The 21,027-nt window shown below is 32.6% G+C and overlaps 1 protein-coding gene across 1 annotated transcript in view; it reads right to left on the bottom strand.

Annotated features, from left to right (window-relative positions):
* LOC113396038 (facilitated trehalose transporter Tret1-like) overlaps window positions 1-17,732 on the bottom strand; it is a 28,248-nt gene extending 10,516 nt beyond the window's left edge. Inside the window, exon 1 of the mRNA XM_026633811.2 lies at window positions 17,533-17,732. The gene's annotated coding sequence lies outside the window, so the exon portion shown is untranslated. The remainder of the gene's footprint in view (window positions 1-17,532) is intronic.
* Window positions 17,733-21,027: the final 3,295 nt, after the last annotated feature.

Raw genomic sequence — 21,027 nt, 5'->3', positions numbered from 1 at the left:
AATACTCGATCACGTGTTAAACACGTATCGATTTGAAACACATTTTAATAAACAAATACGATAACTTAATGCAAATACTTTTGTCAAGGAAATATAAAGTTCACTTATAATTATACCGCCTAAAAGCAAACTTTTTCGTTACATCCGTTATGAATTCCAAAAATAATGGCAAGACTAAGAGTAATACGAATTTGGATACAATGTTTGTCAGCAGCAGCTGGCTTGGCTTAAGGATTAGTTCCGTCTGGTATAGTGAATATTTACCAAGTGTCTGCTTTAAGCCGTTATGCCATAAGATTTTATATTTTCAATGAATGCAACGCTATTTTTTATGATTACAATATACACAAATATACATATATTTGTGTTTAGATTTTACATATAAATTGCATACATTTATGAATATATAATTTACATTAATAATGCATATTAATAAATACATACATATATTAAAGGTAAAAAAATGTAATAATTATTTATTTGTACTCATGATGATGATGATGAAAAAACTAGTTCCTGAATCACGGTAATGTTTGGTTTGGTCCGATATATATAGGATCTCGACTGAATGTTTTGTTTATTACCACGTATTTGTAACAAATGTCAACCGAAACTACGGTAGTTGATTTTTTGGATCGGAAGTGTACACGTAGGGATAGTCTGACCTATACTGTACTCCATTTATAAACACCATAAGCCAATGAACTCAATTTACTGCTTTAATACTTAAATATTTAGCAGGTTCACACGGTGCGGTTTCAGTTGATAAAAAAAAACCGAAAAAAACAGTGAAGTTTTTAAATAATTGTTGCTCCAATTACATTGAAAGTTTATAGAGACGATCCAATCAAAATCGGTCGTGCATTTGATCAACGACTTGTGTTAGCCAGGTTAACACAAGTCGTTGATCAAACTACAGACAGATAATAAAATTAAATGGAATCATCCACATCCATAAAGGTTTCATGAAAGATCCTTTTGAGAATAAATATTTTTAAATAATATAACATGAAACATATATTGTACCATGAAAAGCATTACAGCGAATGATCGAAGCGATAAACATCGGCGCCAAATCTCACCGAGCTGATAATGATAAGTGCCACTTGAACGCAACCTTCGATATGTGGGCTAACGTGACATCAGGAAACAATGATATAATTTATACATATATTTTTAAATTATTTATCGAAATTATGTGGAGCGGATTTTTTTTTTTGAGGGGTTGTGTTGAGCAGCGCCCTGCTACCATACAGAAGTAATACTGTACAATAAATAAACATTAGTTTTCGAGTTACTGGGCAATCGGTTGTGATAGGGACCTCTTTATAAAATCCAAAAAAAATTTTGGAGGAATATGGGTTGGCGGATACACTATATGGATGTAGTCACTCCCGCCCATGGACATTGATGCATTGCAAGAAATATTAAACATTCCTTACATGCCAAAGCGCCACCGACTTTGGAAACTAAGATATAAGCTGTCCCTAGAGCCTGTAGTTACACTAATTCACTTATTCTTTAAATATAATATAAATACAACAATACTAAGCAGTACTGATAAGCGGTTGCATATCTAATAGAAAGGAGGTACCTACACAGATAGGCTTGCATGAAGCTCTACCACCAAAACAAGTTTTCTTTATTAGGAAAGTATCAACTAAAAACAATGCCTTACAACCATCACAGAGGATATTTAACAAAGGCAGGAGTGTTGCAAACACATTTGCATTCTCTATTCGAAACGATCGAAAAGAGAGATCACACGCTGGACGCATAACGTGTTCCCCAAAACAAACACATCGCTGTGACACCACCAGCTCTGTGAATTCGAGCTGCTACTTCGATTTCCTTAAGGATTCCGTTGCCAATGTGAGTCCAGGAACGTGTGGCATATCTATAAGCTAGCCACTTGACAGTCGAGACAGTGATATCCAACAATCCATAGTGAGCTACCGGCTCTTTATCAATATAAGATATACAATAATATTTTCAGCAGCTTATCTTTAGAGGATTAAGTCTAAGCTTATGCTACTGTATATGGTGGAATATAAATCTTATAATACTTCTAGATTTATTATCAGTTTCCGCTCGCGGCTCCAAGCCACGTATGAAGGGGGAGGCGGGAGGGTGTATGTGTCGTTGTTCCTCTGTCCTTTTCTGCACTCTTGACAGTGTGCATGCAAAATTTCACGATAGTCAGTTGAGTAAGACAAATACATTATTAATACCATAAATTATTCAATGATTGGTTACTTCGTTAAAAAAATCTGAATAAAATAGATTATAAAGTTTGCTCTAAAAATATCCTACATCCTACTAATAGTATAAATGTTTTAAGTTTGTATGTTTGTTAGTCAATCATATAGATACGTCTGGACGGATTTGGATGAAATTTTGGATAGAGGATAGCTTATATCCTGACTTACCACATAAGATATCTACTAACGCCTGAACATCAAACCCTCTTCCGTTTCATACGTAGGCGAAGCCACAGGCGGAATTTAATCATTACATAGTATAAAACAAAGTCGCTTACCTCAGTTTGTCTGTCTCTGTGTATGCTTAGATCTTTAAAATTACGCAACGGATTTTGATGCGGTTTTTTTTAATATAGAGTGATTCAAGAGGAAGGATCCAATTAAGTACCTTAAATACATTGTGCATTTAATATAGATCAATATGGCCATTTACATCATGTAATTTATATGAATATTTTCGAAGATATTACATATTTAAAACGCAAGGACATAGCGGTTTGTATTGTCTAATGGCTGAAAAACTGTGAACGTTGTATATGAAGATACACTGTAGTATATTTAGGATCAGCATTGCACCCGTGCGGAGCCGGGACGTGTCGCTAGTATAATATATAAAAGAGCAATTCGATTTAGTCTTTAGAATCTTGTGATAAAATATCATCAATAGTGATCTATTTCAGGTTGGCAATGTTTGACAAGCCCGCTAATGCCAGTCTACTTCTAATCATGAGTCAGTACGTAGTCAGTCGTTTGTCGTTTTGGGACATTGGATCATTCAACTGAAAAAATACATGATAAAACTATTATAAGACTATTTGGAAACGGCCTCTTTGGTCTAGTGGCTTAAAATCCCGTAGTCCTGTGTTCGAGCCGCTGGCTAGGCCAAGTAATAAATTATTGAGTTTTTTAGAGTTATTAGGTTAATGGTAAAGCAGCCCGGAATTTGGAAATTGGAAGTGGCTTTCAGAACTCGGATAACATAAGAACTCTGAGCTTTAATTACTTCCGGTCGTCATTGGATTATGATATTTAGGGAACAGAGTGTGAGAGTGAGAATGAGAACGATTATATGTCTCGCGAATTTTGCTCGTCTCTCTTTTTCTTTCTCTTTTAAATGAAGTATGTTATGAAACTAAGCACTCGTGAAAATAGTCCGATTACTAAAGAGGTTAGTCATCTGACTATTTTCACTAAGACCCTAAGGTCCTATATAATATTTTTTTATAATAAATAAAATAGAGGATTTTTCATTATTTATTTCTGTCAACCCTCATATTCATAATTCATTTTGGGTTGACTATTAGTAGTAGTTATACGATGTATGTGGAATACTTCATTTTTATCTTTAAATAGATCTACCCACAAGGTAAAGGTTGGGAATTTTGCTTTACATCCGCTCTTAAACTCAATACATTCTTCTGCTTCAGTCAAATTTGATTGCCAAGGTACATTACCAAATGTAGTACATAACTTATAGTTTTGCTAACGCGACGGTGATCCCGTTTCGGCTTCACACGGGTGGGATAAGGATTTCATCGCGTTTTATTATTTAACCAATCAGAGAGAAGCATTCGCCAGCGATCTTTTCACCCCTACTCTACTAATGAGTCGAGAAATACGCCCCATGATTTTAATATCTCGTAATATATCTAAAACAACAGTATCGAATTTTAAAACCATATTTATTAACATTAAATGTTTAAATATGATTAATTTTGATAAGCATTAATACTTCGTGCCTTAAACTAGTTTCGGTTCACATTTTTTTAACATAAAAACAGTAATTATTGACTCAGGGGTGGATTTAGGCCTAGTAGCGCAACGCCTAGGGCCGAGCTAAATTTAGGGGGGCGGCATAACTTGATTGGTGAGCTTTTCTTAGTAGACACATGCCTCGGTGAACTCACCGTCTAAAAACTGCATAACTCTTCTCAAAAATAAAAAAAAATGTGTAAAAATAAATGACTTGACTTATCAAAACTTTTCTTTACAATGAGTAAGAATCATGCAGCATCTTTATAGGCCTATGGCGGCTAAGGTCGTCACGGTAGGATTCGAAAGCGATCCCGTGGCTCCCGCTGACGAGACGGAGAGGGTACCGCTGATTTTTTAGTGGGTATTCCGGTGTACCGCCAACATATTGGGCACTGGCGAGTCCCACATACCCCCCCCCCTTCCACGTGGGGAAAACGCGTAAGGCGTTTTACCAGCGAAAAAAAAGGGCGGCTAAGGTATCGAATTCGACCCTATACTGATTATAAATCCATAAAAGAAAGAAATAATATAAATGATTTTACTGTAGAAATCTTAGAGATTTTCAAATAATTCATACATAGCTTAGTTCATCAGGCATAGTTTGGACCGCGTTTAATTCAAAAGCGCCGGGGCCGACAATTTTCTGTGCATCTACGTTGATATATTAAGATATAAATAAAATTACAACGAATAAACATACAATATTTAAAATCTATTCGAAAACATTTTTTGTACATCTATCGTTTTTTTTTGTTTAACAGCATATAAACATACATTTAAGGATATGAGACTACGCTGTTATGAAGTTAACGAACTAAACCATAGGTAATCAAAATTTTTAATACTTGGTTAACATATTTACTTCAGAAGCGTCGTGAACTTTGATGCAGTTTATAAGTACGTCAGTGTATTATTTTCAGTTATGTAACAATTTTAATTGATTAATACATACTTAGCAGTCTCATAGTAACTAAACGAATTTTAATCTCGTATTATTTTTTATTGCTGGTAATATATTATAATATTCGTGTAGGTAAAATGATAATGACCGGTCCGAGTCATTATCAGTATATATTTACACAATACGATAACACAATTGTATAATTGTGACTCTCGAAGTTTTATATACACAATTATGTACTTAAAATCAGTTTTATAAACTGCGGTTCTTTTATAGACTTCATTTTATGGAGTGAACTTTATTTTATTGAAGATATATTATATATTTTTTACTGCTAGCTTATATTGCTATTGTGATTAATCTTTATATTGAAATGTTAAACGATGACAACATGAATTACTTACTTTTTTAACAATATGTTTTATAACGTATTTTCAAATTTGTATTTGGAATATATTATTTTTTACATTACATTAACAGCCTGTAAATTTCCCACTGCTGCGCTAAGGCCTCCTCTCCCATTGACGAGAAGGTTTTGGAGCATCCACCACGCTGCTCCAATGCGGGTTAGCGGAATACAAATGTGGGAGAATTTCGTTGATATTAGACACATGCAGGTTTCCTCGCGATGTTTTCCTTCACCGCCGAGCCCGAGATGAATTATAAACACAATTTAAGCACATGAAAATTCAGTAATGCTTGCCTGGATTTGAACCCGAAATCATCGGTTAAGATGCACGCGTTCTAACCATTGGGCCATCTCGGCACTGGAATATATTAGTAACGGAATATTGTATAGTCTATTCCAAGCACGAGAGGACAAAAGCCAAATAGGTATATAACATTAGACACCGAATTGACGTGATATCATTGGTGGAGAGCTGGAATAATCTATGATGGATTTGCGAAAATATTGCGTTTTGAATGTCGACGTAGCTGTTATTGGAATTTTGGAATTGAAATTGAAATGGATATTATGTTATGTGTAATAGTGTTTTATTATAAATAGAGATATATTAATCAAGAATTGTTATTACAATATAGCTGAGCTATTAACAATTTGCATGAAACACCGTGAAACTAAGGTTTGTTTATCTTCATTGTTCCCCCATTGGATATACACTGTTATACATATATATATATTCATCTATTGCAAATGTCTTAAATATATATACCTGAGCAGTATTAGTACTATTAAAGAGAATTTTCTTGAATTCCATTTAAAAAAAAACTCTACCGAACACAAACGCCTACTTTTAATTTTATAATATTTATTATTATATATAATTTACCTTATAATGTTATATGATTTTTATAAAACACTACACGGTAGCAGACATTAAACTGTAGTACTTACTTTAAAACAGGAAAAAACAATTTTAACCAATAAGTCGATTACCCGAAGTCGAATGCATTTAGGAATTGCTGAGTCGTACAACTCGAATTACATTTTTTTTTAATATATGTAGGCGGACAGACAAATTGCCCATCAAATGGGAAGTGGTATACATTGGTGACGTAAGAAATATTAATCATTCCTTACATCGCCAATGTGCCACCAACCTTGGGAACTAAGATGTCATATCCCTTGTGACTATAGTTACACAGGTTTATAAATAAAACAGATATATAATATGGTACACGGACAAAATTAAAAATAAATAATTACTGATAGTGTGGACACGACTTTAGCATCAACTTCCCAAACTGCAAATAAAGTAAAACTCGTAAAAGCCGCACTTTTATTTCCTTCGACGTTGAATCCAGCAGTATATTTAATAATAAAAAATAATGAGTAACTTCCCACGCACGAAAGAGTTGGCGCGAAAATTCCATTCTATACGTTAAAGAATAGTCTGGTCAACCGTATATTCCTCGAGGATTCTTCAACAAAAATTGGCAACACTTGAACTTTGCGTCAATGTTTCATATCTGGCTAATTGCTAATGAGTTAATCCATTAACCAAAATTGGATCAGCGTGATGTTATAAGTCAAACCTTCTCAAGTCCTTAGCAGTATTACATTTAGTATTTTATTAAATTATTTAATTTATAAATGAACTTATCATTATCATTTCCTTCATTTTAATGACAAAAAGAAGACGAGCATGTTTGAATGCCTTATTCTCAGGATCTACTAGATCCAAATAAAAAAATATTTTTGCGTTCGATTGCTAATTTATTGCGAAAGGCTATAAATAGTTTTTAAAATAGTGTTACAAGCTTCCTTTCGAGAAATGTAAAACACAAAGACGATGCGGTAACGTGGAGGAAAACGCGCGATGTTATTAGTCCAATTAATATTGGGCATAAATGCAGAGTGAGTATGTTTGTTATGCATTTAACTCTTAACTACTCAAGCGATCATCATGAAATTTTGCGTCCAGGGTACGGAAAAGTACGTGTCTTCAGATAAACCACTTCACACTGTAGTTCTTTACCAGTGGTCCGCGGAACACTGACGGTCCCTGGAAGCATCCGAAGTGGCCCATGAAGTCATTGGAAAACTATGAAATAAGTGTCGAAATAAGTTCACGTTGCGCGAATAACGCTGGAGGATTCGGATTGTCATACAAAGAAAAATTGTCAAATATTTCACTAAAAGATTAGCAACCACTGACATAAAACCTGTCCCCGAGGGGTTACATAACTCGCGGGCGAAGCCACAGGCGTTAACTAGTTTTTTTATGTATATTTATGTACGTATTACGATGAACTAAATTAGCTGCCGGTTTAAAGCCAAATGTTTCTCATATTATAAACCTATTTTCGGAAATAAACATCGTTATGCTCTCACGGTAGCTTCGTGTTTGGGGATAGAAATACGCACATCTATAACGTGGGTTTATGGATTTAATTCGGCGAAATTTCATTATTTCGGTGAACATTTGAAATAGGTTGAGAGAGCACGTAAACGGTAAATTATCGTTTTAAAGTGATGTTAACAACATTGGCTCAATATCATACATATACATATGTATATATACATTATATACTATATAGCAAAAGCTACATACTTAACTACCCTTAATCATTTAAATTATGTCATTTATACCGGATCACAAGGTGTACGCGCGAGAGATAAATGGACTGTAATAAAAAGGGGGGGTTGTTACCTCGAAATCTGAGCTCTTACTCTTGAAGACACGTTCTTCTTGGGAGCGCTCCCTTGATATTCACACAAACTTCTGGGTAGGTACCACCCACTCATCAGATATTCTGCCGCCAAGCAGAAATACTTGATATTATTGTGTTCCAGTTTGAAGGGTGACTGAGCCAGTGTAACTACAGGCACGAGGGACATAACATCTTAGTTCCCAATGTTGGTGGCGCATAGGCGATGTAAGGGATGGTTAATATTTCAACAGCGCCACTATCTATGGACGGTGGTGACCACTAAACATCAGGTGGCCCATTCCGCCTACCTATTACATAAAAAAGGAGGACATCATCATCATCTTCATATCGAAGTCGGTCAAAATCCATCATATTAACCGTTTTTTCCTTACAAAAAAACATTAAGCTTTGATACGAGGATACGTCATAAGGTTAACAGTAATTGAATCTTAGGTGGCAAAGGTTGTTATAACTCCACGAATTGATAAAAAATAATATGAAGAGATATGCCGCGTTTATGAGTTACTAGAAATCGTCGGTAGATATTTTCGTATATTTTAACTGATAATTGTAAAGACTGTGTTTAAATGAAGCTGAATAATTGAATTTTATTACAAACGGCGTAGTGTTTAATATTATATATTATATGCTTTTTACGTCCTATAGGTTTGATGTTTCGACTGAAATTATTGACTAACTTTTAAGGCTGCAGAGCCCAAGGTTAAATCCGAATCATTCCAAAAAATGTTATTGGGTTTTCGGTAGATAAGTCAGAAGTAAGGATCACTTTAGTGTTTGGATATGGGCAGTTCCCAGCATCACTTGTAGTAGTCTAATCTTTCTCGTAGAAAGACAAAGGATTATATGAATCGACGCGTGACTTTTAGCCCTCGTTGCAAACATATGGAGCCCATATGGTAAGTCTAGTCTATAATTAGTATCAATATCACACGTGGAAATTGTCTTTACAAGTGTTTACATATTTTATCTAATAATATTGAACTTTTAAACAATACATATTGTAATTTAACTTCTTTTGCAATACGTTTTTTTAGGGTGTTTTGTATTTTTTTTATATAATAGAACGGGAAAATGGGCCACCTGATGGTAAGGTGAGATGGTCACCGCCGCCCATAGACATTGACTCTCTAAGAAATAATAACCATTCCTTACATATACCAATGCGCCACCTACCTCGGGAGCTGTTAGATGAGATGTTATGTACTCTTCACACCCTCTCTCTCACTCACCCTTCAAACCGGAACACAACAATAGGAAGTATTGCTGTTTGGCGGTAGGATTTTTTTGAAATAAGGTCATATATATAACGGGGCGCGGTTACTTTGGTTGTTGATTTGGACAATAAATGAATCGAATTGGTAGCAATAATGATTGATGGCTGATTTACTTTTAAGAGCGGCTCACCCCGAATGGAGTTGTAAGTGTCATGGCAACGCGAGCCGTTATGTCTTGGACAAGCGACTCGAATGCGACGGTTGCTTGCAAACCCATTTGCTCTTAATCGAGATGAATAATTGTAATCCTTTGATATTATTGTGGTGTACGATTATTGAATCAATTAATACAGTGATTAGACGATATTAAATACGTTTTATTTTGTGAATATCTCCATTGCACGCCCCCATTGTATTCCAAATGTCGGATCAATCCCCGAACCCAACTGTTCGGCATCCTGCTCCTCGACATATATATATGTTTATAAATACTATTGTATACATCTTGATTGTAATTAGTATACTTTTATGAATCAATAATAATATTCTGAAACGAGTTCTACAGTATCTACATTAGTATATATTTTCTATACATTTTGGTAATTGCTTATTTGTTATTCCGAACCGTGGTAGTTTTAAGATAATTTATGTTATTATATTTATTTTAAATGAAAACTGTCTTAGTTTAATGTTGAGATTATTTAACTAAGCAATCATATTATTTAACTAATCAATCATATTTATACAAATGCATCAATCGACGTGTTACTCGTCTAGGTCTGTTTGTCACGTAGTTTCCTATGAATAGTGCTCCATCATACGCGTACCAGAGTTGACACATGAGGTAAATGTACGTAAAATATAATCACATAAATGTGGATTATCCCCCTTGCTCATAATATACTAAAGTTACCTGTTTTTCTTTGTTATTTACACGATGTAGTTTTTAGCACATCACTGTTACGTTCATTTGTTTAAGAACATTTTATATCCTTGTAGTGTTTCGCATCGCTATAAGTCAGCAAACAAAATCATCAATAAGGATTTTTAAATCGAATTTTTATTGGATGGAATGTAAAACTACCTTCGTTTCCAAATGTACATTCTACAGAGAAACGGCATGAAACACAACAGTAAAGATGACACCAATTTAATTACATAGGTAGATACTTTTAAATTGATTCATTTATATATCTTTTAAATTTAAACAATATATTTTTGTATAACTTGAATTAGCCGAAATTTTATATTGATAAGTCCATAATTATTATTTTAGACTAAAGTATCCGCGTGTTGAAATCCAAGTATTTCATTTATTAACATTATTTGCAAATGAGTAACTCTTGTCTTGCAGTTAAAGAAAATAAAACTTACTTACCCACACTCAAAAACATACATTACCCATATTTAACACAGCATAGTAGACACAACGAATAAGGAATTATTTCATCTTTAAATCTTAAAGGACTACAAATTTAAATACATTTTTAAAATAGTGACGTATACATGATCATATTTATTTGTATAGTGTATAAAAATATGTCACCTGTCATGTTAAAAAGCGCATGCAAATTAATTAAAAACTCAAATAAACACCATACTCTTATTTTTTTCAGTCTGACGATAATTTCAATTCCCAATTTTTCCTATGATCTATAGGTAAATTTTATAATAACATTTAACAAACGTTATTTGAAAATCTCTTTTGATTTGACTATTGTAAATACTTGATCGTTTTAGAGGATTTACACTAAGTTAAACATTACTAAGCGTGTATAAGCTTCTCAATTTTCGATTTTTAAGACACTTTCTGCCTCGCACAACCACTCTGTGGAACCAGCTCTCGCCGGCGGTTTTTCCGAACCGATACGACTTAGGAACCTTCAAGAAAAGAGCGTACTCTTTCCTGAAAGGCCGGCAACGCACCTGCAAGCCCCCCGGTGTTGCAGATGTCCATGGGCGGTGGTAGTCACTTTCCATCAGGTGAGCCTCCTGCTCGTTTGCCACCACTACCATAAAAAAAAAAATAATAATAACCAGCGTAGGGTTACAGGAGTAACGAGTTTGTGTTTGTTCCTTATACAGATACCGTGGTATCTCGGATGGAGGATCTTTTAGATAAGAACACATCGATTCATACAATTATACGCTTTATTCTTTGATCAAAGGGCGCCATATAAACCGTACATTGACCTCAATTCACAAGTGTGATCGAGTCTGATACTACCCATCTATTAACTCAATATCTATTTTTTTTGGCATAGGCTGATGTTCAGTTGCTGATTGCCCATGGAATGGATGAATGAATGAAATGGATTGGAAATGTAAAAAATATTGATCATTCCACATATCACCGATGATACCAACCTTGATAACTCAGATGTTAAGTCCCTTATGCCTGCAGCAATAGTATTTTTTACTGATGTATTTTTGATGGTAGATTTTATGATGAGTAGGTGCTATCTACCCAGACGGGCTCGGAAGAAGCTCTACCAGGGAGTAGAAAATAAATCTTAAGCACATATATGCCCCGTAATATCCTTTACGAGCGTGACCAAAGGAAATAGGAAATCATTTTTTATCTCTACATAGTATAAAATAAAGTCGCTTTTCGTTAAATTTTATATTTAAAGTATAACAATATTAATAATAGCTACTGTACAAATCATGACGGCGCGGATGTCGAAAAAGCCCCCCATCACAAGTATTATCGTCTTATCACAAGTAAAATGAACACACCCCTTGTGTTATGTTTTATAAAAGTTTTTTGGGCTACACACTCCCTGGACGAAGTATTTCAACTGTAAACTCTCATTCGACATTTATGGAATATTTTTTATACAAACTAGTTGTTTACTTGAAGTGAAATAAACTTCAAAAATTATTATTATTTTATGAAAAAAATAAATATTATCCTATCATTATCCTTGCGTAATCTAGTTACTGTAAAATTGGCTTGAATGATTTATACCGTCGTATCCCTTCCAGTTTGGGTCGGATGCTTTTAATCAATCGTTTGTAAGGTTATAATTTTGGATAAACCAGACTATTAATACATCATCGGTTTTGCCCTTCCATACATTTATGTTAAATGTTTCCTTATTTAGCTTAACATTATGCCGTACGTTTCATCTCGGTTCTGAAGGCAAATATCGTCAGGTAACCTGCATGCGCTGGTGTAATTCTGTCATAATATATGATCATATCCAATAATGGACCAGCGTGGTGTAATATAGTATATATTATGAAGTTAAAACTATCTCTTGAAGAAATTTTTTGCCAAACTGTGAGATTGTATAATCATTTTTTTTCTCAATTTTTTATATTCACAATAATATTACGCTTTTGTAAAAGATCGCTTCGAAAAATATTCAACGAACAGACAAGACCCCGTTATTTCGTTATATATATAGAAATATATTGATACATTGCCAAATCTATTTAAATAACAATAAATATTGTTTGTTTATCCGATGTCCGCTGTTAGCGTGATATGCGTGAAGCAATTCATGTACGCATGATATTGATTGATACATCTCTTAAACTAATCCTATTTGACAGGAAATATATTGCTCTCTTTCTCACGTCCCATACTTAAAAAAGAGAGAGCAATATTTGGTTAACACATGTAAAACAATCTCGGCACCATTGTATCGAAGGAGACCTCTCGAACTGAGATGGCTAAATGGTTAGATTTGAATCTTAACCTTATAAGTGTGGGTTCAAACTCAATTTTCATACTAAGATTTATTTGTGTTTATAAATTCTCAGATTCATTCATTCAACATTGAAGCAACAAAAGCGAATACAAATTTCATTGTTAGTGCGAAACGACGCGTCTATTTGTTAATTAAATACAATTTTAACCAGTATAGTTAAATTTACTTAAGATTGTCATGAAAATATAAATATCTATAATAATTACGTTAGAAAGTTGGAATGCGATGTGGATGGATATAGAGGTAGGGGACGACCCAAGAAACGATCGATGGATTGTGTGAAAGACGATATGGTTAGAAAGAATGTTACTTGTGAGATGACGATTTAGTATGACTATGTATATTTTCTGGGAAGTCAAAAACAAATTAACCAATTCTATGAACGGAAGATGTACGAATGAATGAACGCCTGAATATCATTCAAGCTGCGGGAACGGCGTCGCTTAGTAAAAAGGCTAGGCTGTTAATTGAAAGGCTATTTAAGATAGTCATATACATGCATATCACCAAAAAATAACATTGAAGAATGCTGCAAATCTCCTTCTTCTAAGGGAGACTAACTCTGCAAAATCAGTTAATTTGGACTATTTACTGTAACAATGATACTTATTTCCGCTTTGTGTTTCTTAGAAACCACAAGATACAGCAGATATGATATTTGTGGTAAGTTTAGAGTTACTGTCTATGGTGAACGTTGAGGTTGACCATATTTTTTTTAAGTCTATAGGTACTATAAATTAAATAATTAAACACATTTGTACAGACATTTCTGTTTAATCCGAGTCTTTTTGTTATTTATATTATTAAATGCCTACCTGTCCCGGGTATCCGCACGGGTAGACAACATAAACGTCTGATTATGGAGAAATATACAAATAATATTGTTTATTTTATTTTTCCGTTTTGATACTTTCTCGCAGAACAATTAAACGAGGAAAGGAGGCACTAATGAAGGAAAACTTAGAAAAAATATTTTCATTGATATTGATTATACTAACAGATAAGGCTACGTTAAACGTTAATGTTCACCCAAGCAAATACTTTTTTTGTAACCATTGATTTTGAACCTGTTGAATATATATTGGTACAAATTTAATTTCAAAACATTCATATTCTTTTGCGTGCAGAGCGTTTTTGGCTTTTGTTAGGCTTTTTACGTTTGATTTTTGTTTCGCAAACGAGATACATTTGATTGTATTTATATTTCATTAGAATTTAACAAGATTTATGGCAATCATCAGAAAGGCTTAATTTTACATTAAAAAAATAATCGTACCAGCGTACCACGTATTAATACTGGGACAAAATCTTCAATAATGTAGGATCTCTTTCTTACTCAAATGTCCGGCCAAACTGACTGGTCTGTCCGACTATTAGGTTCGGCAAACTGGCAACCCTACCTACGCACGATATAAAAATAAAAAATACATATATATCTCAATAAGTATGTGATTTGAATCAGTTTTACTCGATCGTCTAGTTATTTTATTAACTCTTACTATGTGGGTAGACAATATACATATATACATTTTCTTATAAAACGTAGCCGTATTAAAACATGCAGGTGTGCCATAGAACAAATGTTATAATGGAAGTGCTAAGGACTACCTAGTCCTACCTAGTACCTACTAGTACCTACATTGATGATGTCCATGTGTTGACGTGTGACGTGTGAAAAACGTGAATTTCACGTACGACGTCGTAACGTCAAGACGTGTAAAGTAATTGTGTCCTAGCCATAGACTAAAAAAGGTTGATATAAAATTGTCATGATGTGTTATGATATTTCAATAAGATAAATGACTTTTGCTTATTCTGTAATTAAAATTTACTATGGCGTAATTGTATTGAATGAAAAAATCAGTCACTTTTAACCATAGCTACAAGTTGACAAGTATAGATGGATCAAAAGTATTGATTGTACACAATTATTTTATGAGAGACGATCGTACCTACTATGACCGGTTGAATACACAGTTAAGTACACAGTCCCTAAGTATAATTTAAAGTCAAAATAGACAACTTCACTCCTTAGCTTATTTGATTATGTTTATTTTATCACAAAATTAAATTTTAAATATTCTAAACATAATTTTTGTGAGCAGTGAAAACAAAAAAAAGAAATTACATTTATCATAATAATAATAATTATTTTATTATTAATAAGTGCATTATTATTATTTTTTGATAGTTAATTATTCACATGCAGTTCAAAACTATTTTTAATTGCACCGAAACATAGGAATTCGCATGTACTTAACACGCACATTCTTGATCCTTGTAGACACAAATTATTATTGTGACCCAAGACCCTCGATACCATTTCTAATTTGCTCTGACATTTATCTTGAAGTATGTACATAAATAAATAATGTTGTATTTATAATTAGTCCTTGCTTTCAAGAATTGTTTTTATACCTTTATCCTCCGAGATTTTTTAATTAAATCACAATTTATAAGGAAAATATCAATTATTTGCATTTGCCTAGGAATCTTCATGTTATATTATTGTTTATTACGAATTAAACGAAAACAACGTAAAGCGGTCAACAATATTAACAGATTATATATGGCTTGAATAAACACATTCCACAGACTAAAAATTAATGGAACATATTTAAAAAATAAAGTTTAGCTATTCATTAGCCGCTATGTCACGTTTCATATGGATTTTATTTTGATTATCTATATTTGTTCATACTGTATAAATGAGGGGGGGCGCGCCCCTCCACGTTCAATTTATCGGCGTAGATTGGTGTGAGTAACGCCCGTGCTTACGAGATGATTTTAGTGTGCGTGAAACATCAAAAGTAAAGATAACAAAAATATACAAATTAGATTATGTTTAGTAAAGTTTCATTTTATTATAAAATAATAAATTTAATGTTGTGAGTAAATACATATACACCTCCTTTTAGAATGGTATACGTTAGTAATATTAACATTTCGCTACTAGGGGTCGTAACACAAATTAAGTATTACGTAAAAAGTTTATATATATTTATTTTAGTTTCTGTTTCAAAGTATAAAAACTCTCGAGGCTTATAAAATATATGAAGATAATATTATTATAATTATTATCTATATAAACGTATTTCTTTAATTAAACAATTGATAGGAAATCTTGTTACCAATTTGATTTTTTTAATTTATCTAATATATCAGAGCAAAGAGATAATTTAAAAGATAATGACGATAGTAAATAGTATCAGTTTTCGTTATATTACGATATAAATTATAAAACAATCACTGACAGTCATAAAACCAATAGTTTAATTTTTTATTTTTTTTATGGCATTGATTGGCGGACGAGCATATGGGCCACCTGATGGTAAGTGGTCACCACTGCCCATAGACAAAGGCGCTGTAAGAAATATTAACCATTCCTTACATCACCTATGCGCCATCAACCTTGGGAACTAAGATGTTATGTCCCTTGTGCCTGTGATTACACTGGCTCACTCACCCTTCTAACCGGAATACAACAAACCAGAGTACTGTTATTTGGCGGTAGAAAATCTGATGAGTGGGTGGTACCTACCCAGACGGGCTTGCACAAAGCCCTACCACCAAGTAGTTTAATATATAGATATACTAATATTATACAAGCGAAAGCAACTCTGCCTGTTAACTCTTCACGCTTTAACCACTCATTCAATTTAGATAAAGTTGTGTAGGTAATTTGAGTCTCGGGGAAGAACATAGTCTATTTCTTTTAACTCGCCCCTCGAGGGGGTATAATGGGGGGGGACGGTTATGTATTAGTTTTATAAATTTCGCGCAGATAAAGCCGCAGGTTCAGCTAGTATAAATATAAAAGTATAAATCATCCGTTTGTTCCGGCATGACGAAAAAACTACGATACCGATTCTGATGAAACTTTTACATTTAATTTTTTAAGAATTTGGCACAATATCAGTGACATATTAAATTCCTCTGTTTTACTATAACTGATTAAAATATAAAAATGAGAAGTACCAGGCGAACACGATGATATAAGCACTTCGTAATAAGCTTCAAGCTACGCGAACGCAACTGCACCCTTAAGCTATTACTAGTAGATTAGAAATTGAATGAATTCCCTATTAAATTGTGTAAAATCAATAAATGAGTCACAACGAACCGTTAACATAATATTTATAATACGAGAAAGGTCATCGTTGTTATTTATTTAACATTTTTAATAAAAAAATATATATATTAAAATTTCAAAATCTATAATTCCGTACTCGTTGCGACTTAAAACTTGCGACTTAATAATTTATTGATTTCTTGATTGTAAAATAGTTAGCATTTATGCAATTAATTTACATTTAACGTAGGTAGTCTTACAAAAAATTACCTCGTTTAGTTTCATGTAGGTTTTGGCGAAAGTATAAACACGTTGCTTGGGATAATCCAGGCATCGTGTGTATACTTTTAATATAATTATATTAAATTAATTATAATATATTATATTTTATATAGGTACACTAATTTCTGTGTAATATTACACTCAACTACCGACTGAGTTCATTTAAAAAATATAAATTATTATCACTTACCAAAAATAAAAGACCGGTGACCTATTGAAAAATAACAATAAATGCACTAACTGTTCTCAAAACTCACTAAATTTAGTATAATTGTAGTTCTGTCGACGTAATATATATTTTTTTAATTATGTAATGACGATATTGTGCGCACGGACGCAGCAATGGACGCGCTCAGCGTTCGCGCCGGATTTTGGAACACTGGCCAAATAATTTGAAATGACCTGCGTCACTGTCAAGCATTTGTTAGTGAGCGCTATTTGTGATAACCGTCTATTTATTTGTTACATGAAACAAATTAAAAAAAATAATTTAGATAATTAAATTTATTTCCGCGAAAATACTGATGAAATTTCTTTGGTTACCATAAAAGAGCAATTATTATATTTCTTCTAGTTGAGTAATAAAAATATTGAGCAGTAAAAACATTAATCGGCTAAATTTTTTTTTAATTTTTACAAAATTAATTATTTTATTCATTGTTTGTAAATAAATATACGTAATTCTTTTTTGAAAAGCTTGTGAAAAATTCAAAGAGATAGATTATTTATATTAAGGACTTAAACAATAAATGTTTTAGTTGAAATTTAAAAAAAAACCTTGTTATTATTCTTTTTTATTATTTTATTTTTAAATTTTTTTTTTGCACTGCTCTTTAAGTTTGGGCAAACTTTTTTACGATCATATCGATTAAACTTTTTTCCCATACATATCAATTAAATAACGAACTCCGCACAAATACATTGACAGACTTGTGGAGTCAAAACACATTACGATTCAGATTAGTATATTTTAAAAATAAACAGTCGCTCTTGACCGTGAAATATTTTTAGGTAAAGCGACTCAACACGATTTAATACCTACATCATAAATATTTTCTCGTGTTCACAGAGCAAAATATTGACATGATACTTTTTCTAATAGTGAATTAAATAATATGATTATAATATTCAATAAACTTATTGATCTCTGCGGACTTACCAGTAACAATAGGTATTGTTAATCAAAGACAATCATAAGGAAATGTCTACAATAGATAGCTGAATCAGAAAATAAACTTTGTGTGATAGATATTTATTTGTCTGTCCGAAAGATCATTCTTATGATGTAATAGCATTTTCTACATACGTATCTTATATCTTGTATATATATAGTTCGTTTTTCAAAGTTTTCTACAATAACTACAAATGTACCTACATCATATTTTTTTTAAATGCGAAAACATTTATTATTAAAACGAGGAAGAATGATAATATGGCTCTATAGTGATTGCTTTAGTTCAAACTCATCATTTCAAAAATACATGCGATGTCGACTGTTAACAATTTTACGGAATACCTGAATTAAAAAAAATTAATATTAATAATATTTATTTGTGTTTTTTTAGATTTACATATATAGTATAATTACAATGTAGAATAGAGAATAGGTACCTAATTGGGTAATAATTTTTAAGATACCCTACATTTTTCGTAAGTGCTGTCCGTATAATTGGGAACAGAGTAAAATATAACGAACGTTGTTGCACATACAGCTCGAATTTAAGGAAGTGAATCTTGATGTCGAATAAAGGGATAGATTCAGGAAAGCTAAAATATACTAATATTATATATGCCAAAGTTTGGTGGTATGAGTGTTTGACACTCAATCTCAAATCGCGGCTTGAACTAATGGCATAATATAAACGTTATATTTGTTTTTCATTTGTTATATTATGTTGCTAAAGGGTTCTTAGGTTATTTATGTAGTACTAATAAAAGGTATTTATATACTAATAAGGTACCTAACATTCTTAAAAATCTAAATCAAATTATGTTTTATTCAAGTAGGCTAATAAAATCACTTTTAAATCGTCATGTTCGGAAAGTAGATTCTACCGAGAAGAACTGACAAGAAACTCAGTAGTTACTCTTTAACAGAGTATATCAGTAAAATTCAATTAAAATTAAATACTGCCTAGAATTCAATAAATATTAACTCCACGCTTTATCATTACAATAATTTTCTATTGAGCAATACGTCTGGTTCATCAGGGTTTTTTTGACATGAACTTTACGTAGACCATGTTGAAAATAACTATATTTAACAAAAAATAAAAAAACATTTCTAAAGTTTATCCCTGTAAAGAGCACAGTTATTGAAGCAGTTTAAGTGCACTAAACGCATAAAATGGACGCAACAAGTTTTATCATACACTATATATGAAGCATCGAAAGCAATAAAACAATTAGGCAACACTTACTTAGTTTATTTATCAGGTAAAAGCGCACGATTAGAATGAATGAACGTTTACCTGTCAGTGTTACTGCGTGATTACGAAAAATCGATCTTCCAGATAACGGGTGTAGTTTCAACGAAAACTGTCATAGCGCGATAAAACATGACGTAGTTTTTTTATTAAATACATGTTTACTATCTAATATTAGAAAAACGCTTTAAAATATCTAATTTAAAAGCCATACAAGCGTTTGTTAACGCGCGGCGATGCGCTGCATTGAATTGTCTAATCAAATAAAATAAGATTAATTTTGTGTAATTCCTATAGAAGGGCGGTTTAAATAGATAGATGTGTAGTATTACAAATTCTAAACAAGTTATATCGTGATATAAGTAGGAATAAAATAATGGTAACAAATGATAGATAATATAAAAAGAGAAATGCTAGTTTTTTTGTATATGTATGTAAGAATGAACAATGTAAAAATCGCTAGCAAACCAAATAAATAAATTATGTAACAAATAAAGGTAACGAAAAATACTGGAGATATTATACCCTTAATTTTTAATAATTGTTAAGATAAACAGTGCATTAAATACTCTCTCGTTCTAATATCCGAAACTGGAGAAAATTCGATGCACATTGGTATGTGTAACAATTTACTAAATACGTGTATCAATTTTTTATGATGAGTGGTCACCACTGCCGATAAACATTGGCGCTGTGAGAAATATTAACCATTTCTTATATCGCCAATGCGCCACCAACCTTGGAACTAAGATGTTATGTCCCTCGTGTCTATAGTTACCCTTCAAACCGGAACACAACAATACTGGGTTTTGCTGTTTGGCGGTAGAATATCTGATGAGTGGGCTAGCAAAAGGCCCTAACACCAATATCACTGTTAATAGCCCCCCTAGTCAAATATTATACATAAGTACTATTTAATCAAACACAAACAGATTAAGGCATAAACAATTTTACTACTTTTTATTAATATGTTTATGAAAAGTAATCCAAGGAGGCTTGTTATGCGGTAAGCATACAAATAAATATAATACCTATAATAATTCCTACCCTCAGCGGGGGTTAAGCCCCCCCAAATGACAACGCCGGATCCGCCACTGGTCGCACACATAAGGTACGAAATAATATACTTTCACTTTCTTAATAACTAAAAAATATTCTATGCTGACATGTTAAACTATTGATATAAAAACATAATGCATCATAATATAAAGTATAAAACAATTTCCTTGAGGCCAGAGATCGGCGCATAGATAATTTTA

This window comes from Vanessa tameamea, chromosome 24 (assembly GCF_037043105.1).
Source record: "Vanessa tameamea isolate UH-Manoa-2023 chromosome 24, ilVanTame1 primary haplotype, whole genome shotgun sequence".
NCBI classification, from domain to species: domain Eukaryota; kingdom Metazoa; phylum Arthropoda; class Insecta; order Lepidoptera; family Nymphalidae; genus Vanessa; species Vanessa tameamea.
Note: the sequence above shows the minus strand (reverse complement) of the source record. Positions and strands in the feature narration are given on the sequence as shown.